The sequence below is a fragment of the Coenobita brevimanus genome, chromosome 46 (genome assembly GCF_032717465.1).
Source record: "Coenobita brevimanus isolate Jiangsu-jjx chromosome 46, ASM3271746v2, whole genome shotgun sequence".
NCBI classification, from domain to species: Eukaryota; Metazoa; Arthropoda; class Malacostraca; order Decapoda; family Coenobitidae; genus Coenobita; species Coenobita brevimanus.
In genome coordinates, this window is record NC_136999.1 from 12,237,021 (window position 1) to 12,254,489 (window position 17,469).

The window sequence follows — 17,469 nt, forward strand, 5'->3', positions numbered from 1 at the left end:
CTCCTTGTAGTCGAGGAGGATTTCGCCATGAATTTATTTCTCCTCCTATTTGCTTTGCAGTCAATTCCTTTATTAGCACGTAACTGCTGCCTGTATCAACTAGTGCCTCTATCACCTTCCCATTGGCAATGATACCAATAGTGGGAGAGGTATGACCACCAGCTAGTCATGTCCTTGGATTAGAGTCTTGGGAGATGTTCATGTTGGAGTTAGCCTGGGTTAAAGCTTCCTGCTTACATCCGGAGCATCTGCGGTTTCCCCGATGACATCTGGGTCTGCAACAGTCAAAACAGTGACCAGGTGGGGTTTTCCACCAGCACTCTTGTCGAGTGTGGGACGTTGCTTGGCAGCAACTACAATATTTTCGACGGAGGGTCCCCTGATCGCTCGTTTGTCTCTTACACATTCTAAGTTTGTTTTTACTTGCCACACTTAGGCTCTCAGTTCTTCCATTTCATTCTTAGCATCCACCATATTCTGACTATTGACCGGGTCTTCAGGAACAAAGAGGGTAGAATGTGTGCCAGTCTTCTCCCTGTTATTATCATCCTTTACTGGTACCGCATTGATTTGAGGGGACTGCCTCTCTTCTAGTAACTGTTGTTCATGTTCAATACGGTCCAGGAATTTGCACAATGGGTACTCGTCATCTAGAAATCCCTCCAACTTCTCACATGAAGCTGAAGGTAAGCCATACCACAGCTTCTTCTTTATCTGTTTATCTCGTTTAGGAAATGTCTCATTAGGGAACTTTGACTCGATTATTGCGTATTGACAAATGAACATATGGGTGAAAGTGCGGGGTGATTCTCCCCAATCATAGTTCATCGCCTCCAACTCCTGCCACGCATGATCGATGCTAGCTTCTATTGCAAACTTTGTTCTAAGATGTTTAAGAGTTAGCCAGGAGTCTACTCGATGGTTTATTTGATAGTTGCGTATAAGTATGGCTAACTCCGAACCGACTCTACTCTTAGCGATTTGCATGTGGGTGGAATTGTTTGAGTCACATTGTTCCACGAGTTCGAAGAACATTTCTAATCTGGTCATTGCATTGAGTCCTTGTAACTGGTGAAGTTCCAGGATTGGAATATCCCGGGGCTTAGTGTGAACCTTCTCCTTCAATCTCGTGAACCACTGAGGGGTTGGAAGTGATGGTTGAAAAGGGTTGGCAGGGGGTAGTGTGGGCTCCATCTCTTCTAGCTCTCTCGCTGTTCTATCCCTCACTGACCACTCATCCTCCCTTTCCTCGGACTTAGGTCTACAGCTGGCAATACCATGTAAAATGCGTGGCTTGAAAAACAGTGCCCCCGAAGAATACCATAGTATCCCCGACGACAGGGCAAGCCAAGAACAGCATAGTGTGGCCACAGATATACCGACACCCCGACACGGACCCCACGGGGTAGCCGCCACCAGCCATCACCATTCCGGGCAACAGCGACACATCTCAGCCTGGGCCGTGCGCCCCTGTGACATGCAGCCACCACGCCGCCACCACCGTAGGAGAAGGACACTACCTTCGCGTAGTGGAATTGCTGAGCTGGCTAGGGGTGGAGTTAGAAACTATACTCCAGACGGCGTCCCTCTGGTAAAGACGATCTATGGTCACTCCCAAAGTGTTCCGGTAGAGACGATCTATGGTCGCTCCCAAGGTGTTCAGGTAGAGACAATCTATGGTCACTCCCAAGGTGTTCCGGTAGAGACGATCAATGGTTGCTCCCAAGGTGTTCATGTAGAGATGATCTATGGTCGCTCCCAAGGTGTTCCAGTAGAGACGATCTATGGTCGCTCCCAAGGTGTTCCGGTAGAGACGATCTATGGTCGCTCCCAAGGTGTTCCGGTAGAGACGATCTATGGTCGCTCCCAAGGTGCTCTGGTAGAGACGATCTATGGTCGCTCCCAAGGTGTTCCGGTAGAGACGATCTATGGTCGCTCCCAAGGTGCTCCGGTAGAGACGATCTATGGTCGCTCCCAAGGTGTTCTGGTAGAGACGATCTATGGTTGCTCCCAAGGTGTTCCGGTAGAGACGATCTATGGTCGCTCCCAAGGTGTTCCGGTAGAGACAATCTATGGTTGCTCCCGAAGTGCTCCGGTAGAGATGATCTATGGTCGCTCCCAAGGTGCTCCGGTAGAGACGATCTATGGTCGCTCCCAGGGAGTTCCGGTAGAGACGATCTATGGTTGCTCCCAAGGTGTTCCGGTAGAGACGATCTATGGGCGCTCCCATCCTCGTGAGATGATCTATGGTCGCTCCGAGAGTGTCGTGGTAGAGACGACCCATTGTCACTCCCTCCCTCGTGAGACGATCTACGGTCGCTCCGAGGGCGTGCAGAATAGAGACGTCCCCACGGCAGGAGACTGGAGCCCAGGCTTCCTGTCCCAGAGTGACCCAGACAGGCCTCCCAGCCTCCCCTGGTCTCTGTACCCTACGCCTGGCTCTAGAGCAGACGCACCTGACGGACCCCAGTGGAAGTCGCTGCCGCAGCTCTCCCCTGTCGGCGCCCCTAGACGCTGGAGACCGCAGTCCACAGTCTCTCTCGGCTCTCCCCAGGACACCCAGGCGTGATCTCTCTACGCCCCCACGACGCCGGGATCTATCACAGAGGTTCCTGGAGCTATTCGGCCCCAGTCCCGAGGGCCACACGCCGGAGCCAAGTCCGGAAGCCACGGGAAGTCCAGGACGCGAGAGGACGCCCTTACGAGCTATCCCGTGCCCTATCGGCACGCCTCGCATTGACGGTGCCCCTAGCCCAGCATGATCACCGATGACATGTTCCTGCTTATCCCCCTGATGAATACGTGTGATATTGTAGCACGAGTAATTTAGGTTAAGTGTGATTTCCCCTAATGTACGTATTGTGCAGTGATTTCATATAGTGAATATCGGGGTAGATCAGATCACAGTGAGAAGTTAAAGGACGAGAGTGTGGAACAAGATCTGATTGACTATACGTGTGAGTGACATCTCTGTTATATAATTAATAAGTCTGTGCTTATAAAGACATACCCCCATCACTGTGAAGGAATATTGTGAAAGGAAGTATTAATAGTATTCTCTCCTTCCCCCATGCTACCTTAATAAATCTTGTTCACCACCCGCTCTCACTCCCATATCTCAAGTAAGTGTGAGTCAAGGATGATATCAATTACCAAAGTATCTTGGCTAGTGGAAACCAAACAAACTTCACGGCTAATACCTGCCGCCTTCCAGTATTACCATAACTTTCGCCTAGCCGTCACAAGTCACTCCCCACACCTCCCCTATCTCCTCCTAGTGAAACTCAACCCCCTCCCGCGCCCCCGAGCGCTTCCTATATTTACTGCACTCATGATACATTAGGATTGTTTGTGTTGTCACTAGTATCAGAGAAGCAAGTATCCTGTGAGATACTCATATCCTAGATAAGGTTTTATATTGGTATATATTGTGCTGTAATATCTGCTGATTTGTCCTGTGTCTGACTGTGGTAATATATGTGTAAAGGTTGTTGCCTAGAGTTTTTGTGTCCTGCCTCTCTTTATTGCTCTAGCTCCGGTCTCGAAAGAGGACCCCGCTCCACGTTAAGTGAAATAGGAACGAGAAGTCGAGCCTAATTTCACCTAGCATTACACCATGTATACTCATAACAAAAAGAGGAAGGGGGATCCACCTTCGACAGTGGGGAGGGGGGGTTAAGCAGAACGCTCTACAACCTCGTTACATGAGAGAATCTTTCGTCACTTATGGCTTAACCCTATTCGGTGCACCCCGTATCATTTTTGATACGCCCTAACTAATTTTTGCCAATAAACTCTAGTTTGTAAGCAATGCATGGTCTCACGATTGTTTTCTTGTTAAATTACTGGAAACACAACAAAATAGTGATTCTGAGCGAAAAAACTGGGTTGAAACGAGCGTTTTCTCTAAAATTAACGATTTTTCCCCGTGGAGAGCGCTAAACAAAAAGAAAACGCTCGAAGATGAGTGAAATATCTGGGACCTTAGCCTACGCAAGCCTAACGGGCATCAACACAGCTTCCAGACGTACGATACGTTTCCTATTTTCGTTCAAACTACTTTATTTTCTATGTATTATTCATTGTTCATACTTTATGACTCCTCATACCTAGTGAAATAGTTATTTCATTCACTAATTTTATTATCTATGTATTATTCATTGTTTTTTCTCTATGACTCCTCATACCCAATGAAATGGTCGTTCGTACATATACACACAGATACACACATGTGCATTGTATTGTGCACACAGATACACGCACGTGCATTGTAATGTGCACACACACACACACACACAAACCTCGCGGCTCTCGTGTAGGCGTGCTGGACGACGGTTAGTTAGGCATTAATTAGGGGACGGGGTGCATGTGCCGACGGACGTAGTCAGTGCTTTTATTTTCGACTATGTTGACCCAGTCGAAGATTACTTGGAAGAGGTAGTTGGCGATGATGATGATGACCTTGCCTTGGATAGAGTAGCTGAGGGCGACGATGTAGATGATGATCAGAATGTTGACAAAATGAAGAAGAGTGGGTACCACTCAGAAACAGAAAGCCACTGGTGAAAAATAGATTAATCAGTTCTTTGGACCAGTGCTTGAACAAACATAATTATGACGAATTTGTCCTGCCACACGAGCTCAGGGAATATACCTGCATTTTAGAGAAACCCCAGAGAAAATTAGATATCGGTAAGTCAATAATATGGACCAATCATACAGAAGGTAGGCCTGTTGAGAAGGTATTGCCTAGTGAAGGATGTTTTGTTAGGAGAGGCAAGGTCAGCTAATACAGAAATAATGGCATGGGAGTTGTTTATAACATCCAATATGATTGATGGTATTGTAACCCATGCTAACACAAGGCATAATTACCGAAATTTCTAATACTGACAGTGCTGAAATACCAACACACGTCAAGATGACTGATGCCATAGAATTGAAAAGCTTTTTTGGCCTGCTCTATCCATGAGGTTTGTTGGGACAAAATAAATATTGCTATAATCGTCTTTTCATGGAAGGGTTTGATCACCCAATATTTGAAGCCGTCATGTCAGTAAAACGATTTGGTTTCTTACATGCCGACATAACTTTTAACAACATTGATACCAGACACCAGAGATGGGTACACGATCAACATTGATACCAGACACCAGAGATGGGTACACGATCGGTTTGCAGCAATCAGGGAGCTTTTTGAACAGTTCAGTAATTGTTGTTGCTCAGTGTTAGAGCCAGGTGACTTCTTGACCACTGATGAAACGTTGTATGGGTGCAGAACACAAATAGGGTTCAGACTACAATAAGAGCAAACCCGTACTCTACGGCCTCCAATATAAATCTATTAATGCTGTTAGATATCCATTTACCTTTAGGACAGCTGTATATTCAGGTAAACCTGGAGAGCCAGGACCACACTACATACGCGGTACAGTCCCAACAGTGGAAGCTCTGGTAAGTCAGTTACAAGCCTCAGTCGACCTTAGAGGTAGGATTATTAGCCTGGATAGATTGTACACCAGTATAGAGTTGCTGGAGTGGCTTCAAACACAAGGTATCTCAGCCTTAGGTACTATAGATTCTACTATGAAAGGCATACCACCAGAGATAGTCACAGAAAGGGAAGATAGGTCATACCAAGTTTACTGGAAGAAACACGGGGAGGAAATGACACTGAATCCTATGTAACACCCACCAAAAGCAAAGGTAAGAAAGATATGTTACTTCTGAGCACAGTTTCCCCTATATTAGGCATTACCAAGGATGATGATTTGAAAAATATATTATATATATATATATATATATATATATATATATATATATATATATTTATATATATATATATATATATATATATAATATATATATATATATATATATATATATATATATATATATATATTTAAATTGTATGATTTCACTAAAGGAGGCACTGACATGGATCAGAGAATAAGTTTTCATACAGTACACACTAAATCTAGATGGACAGTGAATGCCCTTGGCTACATTGTCGACACTGCCAGAGTAAATTCACAGACAATTTATTCGTTATATAATAATCAGGACCCAAGAAAAATTGCTTCAATCTCCTATGGCTGGCAGATAGTGAAGGCATTTTGTAATCTGCAAATTGAAAGAAGAAAAGTTCAGGCTTGTGGCCTGACCAGGAATACAATAGCTAAGATGAATCTTATGCTCGGACAGGGAGATGTAGAGGAGGCCGTCCCAGAAGTAACACATGAGAATAGGTCAGGCAAGCAGCACAAGTGTCATTCATGCCTGGAGTCTCTTTATGGTCCAGGATACACTCAGAATCGCCCCAAAGCAAAATCGTCCACGAAACAATGTCAAGTACGTCACTAGCACACCTGTGATCAGAATTGAAATAAAGTATGTATGAAATGCTATAGTAACATGCCCAATCAGTGAAAGTCTTGTTTTGGAAATTAAGAATGAATATGCATGTCTGTGAATATAGATTATGACTGAGTTTACGTTATATACGGATTATATTTTTGTTTAAAAATTTCCTTATATGATAGATGTAAATAGAGATTCGGAAGGTGAGGATCTTGCAGCATAAGAATCCTCCGGCTTACTTATATTAGTTGTAAGTGTAGAGTAAAAAGGATGTTCGAGTGCGTAGGATCAAATACCGCCGGAAAATACATAGGAGCATAGGCATGGATAGCCCCAAGTTAACGGTTACTACTCTTTCGACCTGTGACGGGCTGTGGGTCACTGAGGGCCCTGTTAGTTAATTGGCACCCGGGATCTTTTTAACTTACCAGGGGTCGATGCAACAGGGGGTGGATCAGCTGAAATGAAGCATGGTCTCGCAGTGTAGAGAAGGAGCTGGGGCCTGATTGACTGCCGTCTCCCTTGAAAGCGCCAGGCAAGGCTCTGGACCTAACCCCTCATATCCACACTGTGCCTGTGCATTACCCAGGGAACAGCTTGTTCTCCGGTTACAAGAGATATAGGGTTTAACCAGGAAGCTACAGGCTGCTCTAAGCGATTCAGTAATCCAAAGACTGGCACGTTTCCTGGTTAACAGTCTACTCGTAAGAATTTAATGGTGATCCCGCATGTACGGAGCTTTGGCTGGCAGCTGCATTTTCTCGTGGTGACTACTAACAGAGGATCAAGGGACTGACTTCAGGAGAGACTGACTGGCTGACCGACAAAGGTCTCAGTGATAGGCTAGTGATTGACCAGTGGGAAATTACTAATAAACTGACATCAGAAGGACAGTCTACTGACTAATTTGTCGGTATTTTGGGATTGACTGCCCCACTGATTAACCATTGATTTATACTGTATACTGATGATGTTTTGGGTATAACTATTCATAATTGAATATTTGTTATTGCATTGCTCTGAATACTCCTTGGGGCGTAGCATGAGCAGATAGAGCTACCGTGCCCTTTGAATAATTGGTTATAACTAAATATTTCTCTGTGCCCTTCAATTTTAATTTGCAGTACTCAGATTTAGAAATACCTATATAATATATTGGTGACAACAGATTCAGCCTTCTCAAGGACCTCCTTCAGCTGTAAGGAGTGAGAAGCAGGTAGACCTTTATCATACAACAGAGGGGCAGGCAGAATAGGAGGTAGGTAAGGCACAAGGCTGTTGATGTGGAATTTTGCATTTATTATGCAATATGTATGCCTTTTCAAGCATTTATCTCCCGTACATCTACCGCCTTCTGCCTTATCTACCTCCTGTACTCCCCGGCCCTTTCTCACTCGCCATCCATTTGTATGATAAAGGTCTACCTGTTTCTCACTCCTTAGTTATACGTGAAGTGGGTCCATGAGAAGGTCGAGTCTGTTTTGTTCTCACGAATAGATTATATTTCACACACCAACACAATCCTCACACACCACTACAGTCCTCACACACCACTACAGTCCTCACACACCACCACAGTCCTCACTCACCAACCCAGTCCTCACACACCAACGCAATCGTCACACACCAACACAGTCCTCACACACCACCAGTCCTCACACCACCACTGTCCTCACTCATCAACACAATCCTCACACACCACCACAGTCCTCACACACCAACACAGTCCTCACGCACCAACTCAGTCCTCACCCCACACGTGTAAAATTAATAAGAATAATCTTTTACTTCTATAAATTCATTATTATATAGTTGTAATGACATTTGAAAAATAAATAACTACTTTCTAAAGGGAGGAGGTTGGGGAAAGTGGTTGGTGGGATACATGGCGAGTTGGGTCCTCGTCCCGTATCCAGGTTACACACTTTTTGAGTGTGGCTGAAACTCGCGTAGCTAAATATTATATTCAGCCATTAGAAAGAAATATATGGTAGTATTCTCATCATCATCATTATGAACTTTCCATTTTTAGTCCACAGCAGGACTGGACTCTTCACTTAGGGAGGTTTTAGTCAGGAAGCCCTAACCCACGGCCCTGCACAGTTGTTGACTTTATACACGGGTTTTATTCGCTCCTGTGTAGAGCACAGCTGTCATGTGTGGGGAGGCTTCCCACACAGTTCTTCTCAACAGGATGGAGTCGGAGACTTTTCGTCTCATTAACTTTCCTCTTACTGGCTCCCTTCAACCTCTGTCTCTTCGCGGCACTGTTGCATCAGTCTCTTTTCTATCGCCACTTCAATGGTCACTGCTCCTCTGAACTGTCTGCTTGCATCCCTCCACCACCACAGCAGGCACGCAGCACCCGTCTTAGCAACAAACTCAGCCCTTTTCTGTCCAACTCTTTAATGCAAGAGTTAACCGTTGCTCCAGTCATTCATGTATGCAACAGGTCAACTCTGGAATTGTCTCCATCTCTGTTTTTTTTTTACTGCCTACGGTCTCCAGTCTTTCATACACAGTGTGTCCAGGCATCTCGAAATGAACTGATCTTGAATTTGGCTCTGCTGTCGTTTTTTTCTTGGAGGGAGCAATTTGCAGGTCCTGCCCTTTGGTTCCTTCTTTCTTGCATAAAAAAAAATACTCGCATGTATAACCAGGTATTATTTACATGCTTACATTATTAGATTTCCTTGACTAATAGCTACCTCTCCATCAACTAGTCTACCTAGTAGTAAATCCACTGAAAGTGGGTTTAGGAGTTATGAAGGTGAAGAAGAAAGAGAGAGTATTAGCGGTGGCGAGTGAGTGAGAGAGATGGTGGTGAGAAAAAAGCGGTGGTAGTGAGACGGAGAGTATGGTAGAAGGGAATATAGTGGTGAGGGTGATGGAGGGAGGGAAGGTGGTGGTGAGGAAGATAGGAGGTGGTGAGTGTGAGGGAGGAAGGGTGGTGATGATGATGAGGAAGATGTGTAAGCTATCAACTTCCATGTTATGGACGGTGTGTGTGTGAGACAACAGTAAACGGTTTATTGATACTGCAGCCCTCAGACTGAAAATATAGCCTACGGCTTTGATATATGGCAAACATGATAAGCGTTGGTGAATGGTAAAATATTTTATCATTTGATATTTACGTTAATTTTAAATTTGATAATAGTTAAACGTGTGTGTGTGTGTGTGTGTGTGTGTGTGTGTTTCAGTGCGCGCGGGTGCGGTACGATATGTTTGGCGGCGCTTGCCTTGCAACGGCGCCGACGTGTCCGAATGCGTTCCTTTCACTTCGTCAAACCAATAATATTACTCAAGATTCTTTTCTCGATACTAGGGTCGTAAGTGTGGGAAATCGCCAAGGGTTGCACCGAATAGGGTTAAGCCAATTACTTTCAGTCTCCGCGTCGTACTAGAGATGCTTTTAGCATGTTACCTGGGACTGTTAACCATATAAGATAAGGCGGGCCTTTAGTGCACTTTGGTTACGGAGAATATTATTCCACCGTTGCCACCAGTGTAATGGAAAGAATTTTTATATGTATCACCAGTGTATTGTCCTTGTATTTTCAATGAATATCTCACTGCTGACCCCAGTATATAGTTATAGAATTTTAATTATATCTCACCGTTATGACACCAGAGTAATATTACAATGATTCTGAACCCACATAAACTATGATGTCACTACAAAATCTCCCCTTACAAAAATTTCTTATATCACCGCTTAGCGTTGGAGTGTAAATCACCAGGATGCACACTGAATTTAAAGTTGAGATTATAATGGTGTTAGTTGGTAATGGGAATTTAGTAACCGGTGAGGTTTCTGTGCCTGTTCTAGTTGTCTTTGTTCAATTCAAGGTTGTATTAGAATTTGTGGAAGCTGGGAGGTGTGGTAGCATATTTTTTAAGGTTAGCCGTCACTTTACTGACCTTGAGCATAACACTTTTGACTTAATGTGGCTGCCATTAAATTGCCAAGCCTGTATTTAGTGTAAACCCAAAAACCAACTGGGGTGTTTTAATTCCCTTATTCCGAAATAGATACCAATGAATACCTGACTTATGTCCAAACTGTAGGATCAGATTTCATACTGAAGGGGTTAGCGTGAATTTAGGTAGGCTTAGGTTCTCCAGTTGTTATTCCCCTTTAGTGCGCCTTGCGGGCCACCCCGTACATAGCCATCAAAGAAGGGTAGTTGGAAACCTGAATCTTAGAGTATTGCATTGATTATAATCATACCCAGAATTAGACGAATGCTTAAATCCACATACTCACTTCCCTAGTTAACATTGTTCTAACGACATTTGAAACAGAAAGACCATACGAGTTATTTGACGTCGTTCTCCTTGGTCACTGAGGGACTCGAGGAGGGACGATACAAAACAACATAAAAACCACTTAATAATACATCCTACACCCCTCTCCAACAGTAACACTTTCACTTCAATGGTAAGACTTAACCATAACACTGCTCAATTAATGGTAAGACCCAAAATGACCTAACTTAATACTTCACTTCTTCCGAGAATTAGATTACCATTTTAGGCTAATGAAATACACTTCGATAACATTATTTCCCTTGTGACTTATAATACAGAAAACTCCCCGACTTAGGTTAAGGTACAGTTATTTAGATTTTTGCCTAACAATGAATGGGAAGGGGGGGGGAGTGTATGGTATGTTGGTGTGGTGACGCGTTTGGCATATTATGACTTGATTTGATGTTAAGATCTGTGGATCAGACAAAAGGCAGTGGTTGAGTCACACAAGAACTTTGCTGTTGAACACACTATTAATCACACTATTCTCTATAACTTTCAATGTGGAAACAACGGAAGGGGAGATTATGAGGCTTTAACACTAACCTGTGGATCCCATGAAAGGCGGTGGTTGAGTCACGCAGTCACAACTCGCCCTTGCCTGATATAACCTCGGATAACGGTCCGATTGCATTCGAGGATTTTAACTTCCGGTTACAGTTTTCACTTTAACAAGTATGTCTCGCATCACTCATTTGGGAATTGACTTCTTTAGAGCTTATCGTATCTCACAAAGATTACACGACGGTAGGAAAAATTTGAGTAGTATCGATAATGTTCGTTCGTTTGAAGATTTCCTATAGTGGAGGCCGGGCCATACATTAGCCCGGTATCGATAATGATCACATCACTTAATATCAAGTATTCGTAATGATGTTCGGATGCTATTTGTCAGTTAGCTCAATGTGGGAATGTACAACGATCGATATTTCGAGGTTAACTCTACATAGAATATTATGGACTGTTTCTCCCCTTCTGGCACTTTCTCAGTTAGCATTTATATCATTAAAATGGACTGAGACCGAAGATATATTTGAATTCACTCAGTTAAGAGGCTATGAAGACTAAGCCAATTTAAATGTTCGCCAAATTCCGCTACCAGCGTGTTTTATGGAGGGGAGGAGGGAGTGTGCTCGGCTGATGCAATACTTAATGCGAATTACATAATACATAGATGTTCACTTCTAACTTATCTCTACGATGAAAAAATCACTCTTATATTACACTTATAGTACACTTATACTAGATTATAATTATTCACACTTATACTAAATTGTTCTTAATTACTAAATTACAACTCTCTTACATCTTGGTTATACTTATATTACATCTTAACCTAACATACTGGCACTACACACACACATACACACGCTGGTGCAGTGGTAACGTTCTCGCTTGCCAACTGGTGGACGGGAGTTCGCGCCACGCTCAGGTTGCGAAAAGTTTCACTGACGAAGTGGGTGGTTACTGTCCCCTTTGAGCAAGGGGACGGGTGTGTGCGTGTGTGAAGGTCACAGCCTTGCCCTTAGATCGGACTATATGAGCTCTCAGCTCCCTTCCGGGAGGGTAAAAGCTGACGATCACGACCATCAAGTGATCCTGACCGACCTGGTGAATTACATCTATATCTATCTATCTATATGTATGTACCGTATCTCTCTCTCTCTCTGTATATACAGGGTGTAACGCGACGTATGACAAAAACTTACACCATTGATCTATCATGTAATTTTGAGTATATTTTGTTCTATAAACATATGCTCTCTGCGACCCCAGTTCAGTACCCAGCATTCTGCAGTTTTGTGTAAAAGCTTCGTCTCTTGCATGTGCCATTGGGTGAGAGCTTGGCAGGGCGACGGGAGACGAGTATTATTAGCTTATATATACTGTGCTATACATGAAAATCCCATATCCTATCAGTACACACGAGTTTTAAGAAGAAACTTTACGTAGTCTATTGATTCTTTAACATCAAGTCATGCATTCATGCAATTCTTTTGCACAAATCGACTGTAATTAAGGATTAAATTCGAATTTTATGGCTTGCAAGGGAGTAGGGAGGGAGGGAGGACAGGCTGGTGTGTTGTTGCCAGTTATGTAATATTTGGTTTGTAGGATGTTGCTACCAGCATTATCATAACACCCTCAGCTCATTCAGTGAAAGAACATTACCGTACTGAGTGACTAGCCTCACTTTAAATCAGGGGTAATATTATTATTCATTACAATTTTTCTGCTGCAAGTAAACGTGGCACCATTTTTTTCATATGATGACGTGAGAACAGTGGTACTGGATTGCCAATGTAACGCCTATGCAACTAGACCTATTTTTTGCTTCTACTTGCAGCACTAACATCTGGCAACATGATATCTAGCTACATTCTGGATATTTTTGCCATTTTTAGGTGATATTTTAAAGACTTTATCGTATTTTCTAGCGATATTTTGCGTGTTTATTATCTAGCGACATTCTAGCAAGTTTTCAGGACTAAACTAGCGAGATTGATAAGGACTTGGCAACCCTGCGTCCACTGTCATTTGAACGGGAACATTTGCAGGGGAGACACACACTTCAAATACTGTTCTCCGCGTTCTGTTGTTCACCGGATCAGCTTCACATGTTCATGAAACAGCATGCTACGTACGTACAGCAATGAAGAATATGCAGATATCGTGTATTTTTTTTTTACGGGTTCTGCGATGGTAATGCCAGTCTGCAGAGAGCAACACAGGTGGAGATACCCAAGGGCGCCACGTTTAATTGCTGCAGAAAAATTGTGATAAATAATATTCTTCCTGACTTAAAGTGAGGCTAATCTCCCTTTAGAATAATGTTTTTTCACTGAATGAGCTGTGGGCGTTATGATAATGCTGGTAGCAACATCCTACAAACCAAATATTACATAACCGGCAACAACACACCAGCCTGTCCTCCCTTCCTCCCTACTCCCTTGCAAGCCATAAAATTCGAATTTTATCCTTAATTACAGTCGATATGTGCAAAAGAATTGCATGAATGCATGACTTGATGTTAAAGAATCAATAGACTACGTAAAGTTTCTTCTTAAAACTCGTGTGTACTGATAGGATATGGGATTTTCATGTATAGTACAGTATAAGCTAATAATACTCGTCTCCCGTCGCCCTGCCAAGCTCTCACCCAATGGCACATGCAAGAGACGAAGCTTTTACACAAAACTACAGAATGCTGGGTACTGAACTGGGGTCGCAGAGAGCATATGTTTATAGAACAAAATATACTCAATATTACATGGTAGATCATTGGTGTAAGTTTTTGTCATACGTCGCGTTACACCCTGTATATATATATATATATATATATATATATATATATATATATATGTATGTACCGTATCTGTCTCTCTCTCTGTATATATATATATATATATATATATATATATATATATATATATATATATATTATATCTATCTATATGTATGTACCGTATCTCTCTCTCTCTCTCTCTCTCTCTCTATATATATATATATATATATATATATTGGGAGCAGCGGCACTACAAAAAGTAACGCTACATAACGGAGCTACATTTATTACTTGCGAGTAACTTTAGTGCATTACATTTTATCACGTGTAGTGAAGCACTACCAACGCAATTTATCCGAAGTGTTCCAAACTCTACTCGTGTTCGTGTTGTACGTATATTGGACAAGGCTTGAGCCCTGCGCTCGCCATGCGCCAGTAGACCGTCGGTGGGTTTGCCATCAGGTATTATTGACAATGAATCTGTGATGTTTGGTGATGAAAAATCTTTTTGGCAATGAAACATCACGATCTTAAATGTAAGTGTCTACAATATTCATAATCTTTCTTCAATGTGCTGTAATGTTTTCCTGTGATTGTTAGTAATGGCTAGAATAACGGATAACTTGTTCCGTGATATACTCGTATATCGTTTATTCAACTCGGTAAACGTAGACTTGGCAATGACGAAACTTGTTTTTAATAAGGTTGTGAAACCAGGTAATTTTTTTGTATGAAATTAGTATGCTACAAGACTGAGCACGTAAGAATGCAACACCCGTGTCCACCAGCTGCTCTAGGGATCGAATAATTGACTTTGCCCTGTGACTTAAGTCATCCACAGAGTGCTCTTTAAATCATATTACTTCGTTTATGTCTAACCCTTAACCTTGTTATCAGCTTTGGTTCAGATCAGATCAAACCTGTTTAAGTTTAGCTTGTTCTTTGACCTTTCCCTATTAACTTTCGAGCGACTGTTCTCACAATCGATTTTATATTCCTTGTTTCAACCTGAACCCTTGTGCCATGTGTAATTTACTGTACATTGGATTAAAAAAAAGAAAAAAAGTTGACCTTTCCAAATGACCTATTTATTCCTTAAAAAAAAAGAAAAGAAAAAAAAAAGAAATTGAAGGTCAACCTTTTTGGTGATCCTCAACTCATCCACCAAGTTTTATGCAAATCAAATTAAAACTGTTTTAGTTATTGTATTCACACACAGACACATGGGTCCAATATTGACGTTGTTGTGTGGCCGTCATCATTGGCTGGTTATTCTCAATTGAATCTTTTCACTTTTGCCTGACACTTTCAACAATTTTGGTCTAAACTGAATAAATCTGAGTTAATTGTGGACGGATCAGATTGTAACCCTGCTCTGTAAAATATCTGTCTATCTATCTATCTATTGCCAGACACCATAATCTCGTAAAGGGTGGCTATTTGACTCTGAGTTATTTGTTTTACGGGGAGGGGCACTAACCCTCCACCAACCCACTTGTTGACACGTAGGAAGCACGTATGGTTTGGTTATTTGGTTACCACCCAGCGTTGTAAATGGTTTATTGGCTTACAGGAAACCATTTGGCTTGTCACTCAATGTAAAGCCATCTGTAAAGGAAAGAAAAGCAATAAGAAGTGATAGGAAACATGGGAGAAATAGAAAGAGAGAAGGGGAGGCATAGAAAAAGAATGATAAAGGATAAGGAAGAAGTAGGCAGCACTACATCAAGTGAGTGGATGATGATTATTCTATAAAAAAAAAAAGTGTTCTTGTTTCACCCTTAACTTTTTGCCATTTAATTAAAATTGGATACAGACTTAGCTAATTTAACATCCTAACACAGATGACTGCCCTGTTACCTTGACCTTTGACCGATGTTCTCAAAACTGAACAACTTTTATTCTTTTCTTCGTCCCCAATTCTTCCTAAAAGTTTGGACAAAACTGGATTAACCCGTCACGTCCCGAGGTTTTCCGCACCTCCGACATCCCCCAGTCCCGAGGTATTTTCGATTTTTTTTTTTTTGGCTAAAACCTTCGCGTTTGGTGAGAAACATCGAAAATTCATAGAGAAATCGCTCACCTGAGGTTTAAAGTGCCCAATCCAGGTAGGAGTTCCTCCTTACCTGAGTGGGTTTTCTAACATGCTGGCACCAAAGAAAACGAGTTCTATGGGAGGGTAACTATTTTATCCACTCATAAACTGTATTTATTTACTTGGTACGAATGTATATGTAGTATGACAGTATATTGGTTTTCAAGCAGTAATAAAGGCATTATAAGCATTGTTTCACTCACTAACTAATCACCATACCTGACCTATTTTTGCCACACTACCTGATCATTATTTCTGGCTGTTTCTTCTTCTAATGCTATGTAAACATTGTCCTCCACATTGTCATAGATTGGGGAATCACTCTGGCCCTGAATAACTTTACTAGCCAGGTCACTGGTAACAGGTCCTTTGCCAAGACAATGGCGTGAGGGGGGGAGGGGGGAGGTTATGCAGTGTAAGGCATTGTCCCTGCTTGGTATCTTGTACAGGAATAGAGGAAGGTGTCCCGTGTATACATACGAAAAATCACATGCGAAAATTGAAAATTGTGCAAATTAGGGACCTTGCAATTGCACGACGTACTGGTACGTCGCCGGGACTGGCAAATGCAAATCGTGGTGACGTACCCATACGTCGTCGGGACGGGGCGGGTTAAAACTGATTAAGTTGACTTGGTAGGTTAATGTTGACCTAGAACTGACCCTGACCTTTGAACTATTGTTCTGTAATATAAATTTCCTCTGGAAAGCCCATTTCCTTTCTACCAAGATTGAAAACTGGACACACACACACACACACACACACACACACACTTCATGTGCTGAACCTCATGTAACATATTATTACACCCACGCTCGTTAAGCAACACCATATGCTATAATTTGATAGGAGTCTCTCTCTCTCTCTCCTCGCATACCAGTACATATTATCTTGAATATCCAAACATACATACATACAATATACATAAAAACATACATGCATACACGCATACATAAAAGTATACATGCATACATGTGTACATGTGCACACATTCTCTCTCTCTTTCTCTCTCTCTGCAGCGCAAGACGAACCCTCTTATTTCCTTATCGTCTTTTTTTCGTTCATATACTGTTCGCTAAGTTCACATCAATATGCTAAATCAGGGTTGCCGGAGCGGCTGCCATTTGATGTCTCCATTTAAGAATAGCATTTTTCTATCCATATCTATTTATGCTAAATTAATTCATCCATTTCAGAGAGAGAGAGAGAGAGAGAGAGAGACCGTGAATAGCCATCACACAAGACATTATTGGAAAAAACTCAACATTTTTTTTTCTTACAACTGTCAAATGACATGAAATTTTCCACAACCTAATTTTTCCCAAAGAAATTTGTTGTTTTGTGTCCAATTATTATTAGAGAAGGTTGTGTTTTTTTTCCCTGTCTGTCTGTCTGTTTGTTACAGTGAAACTAT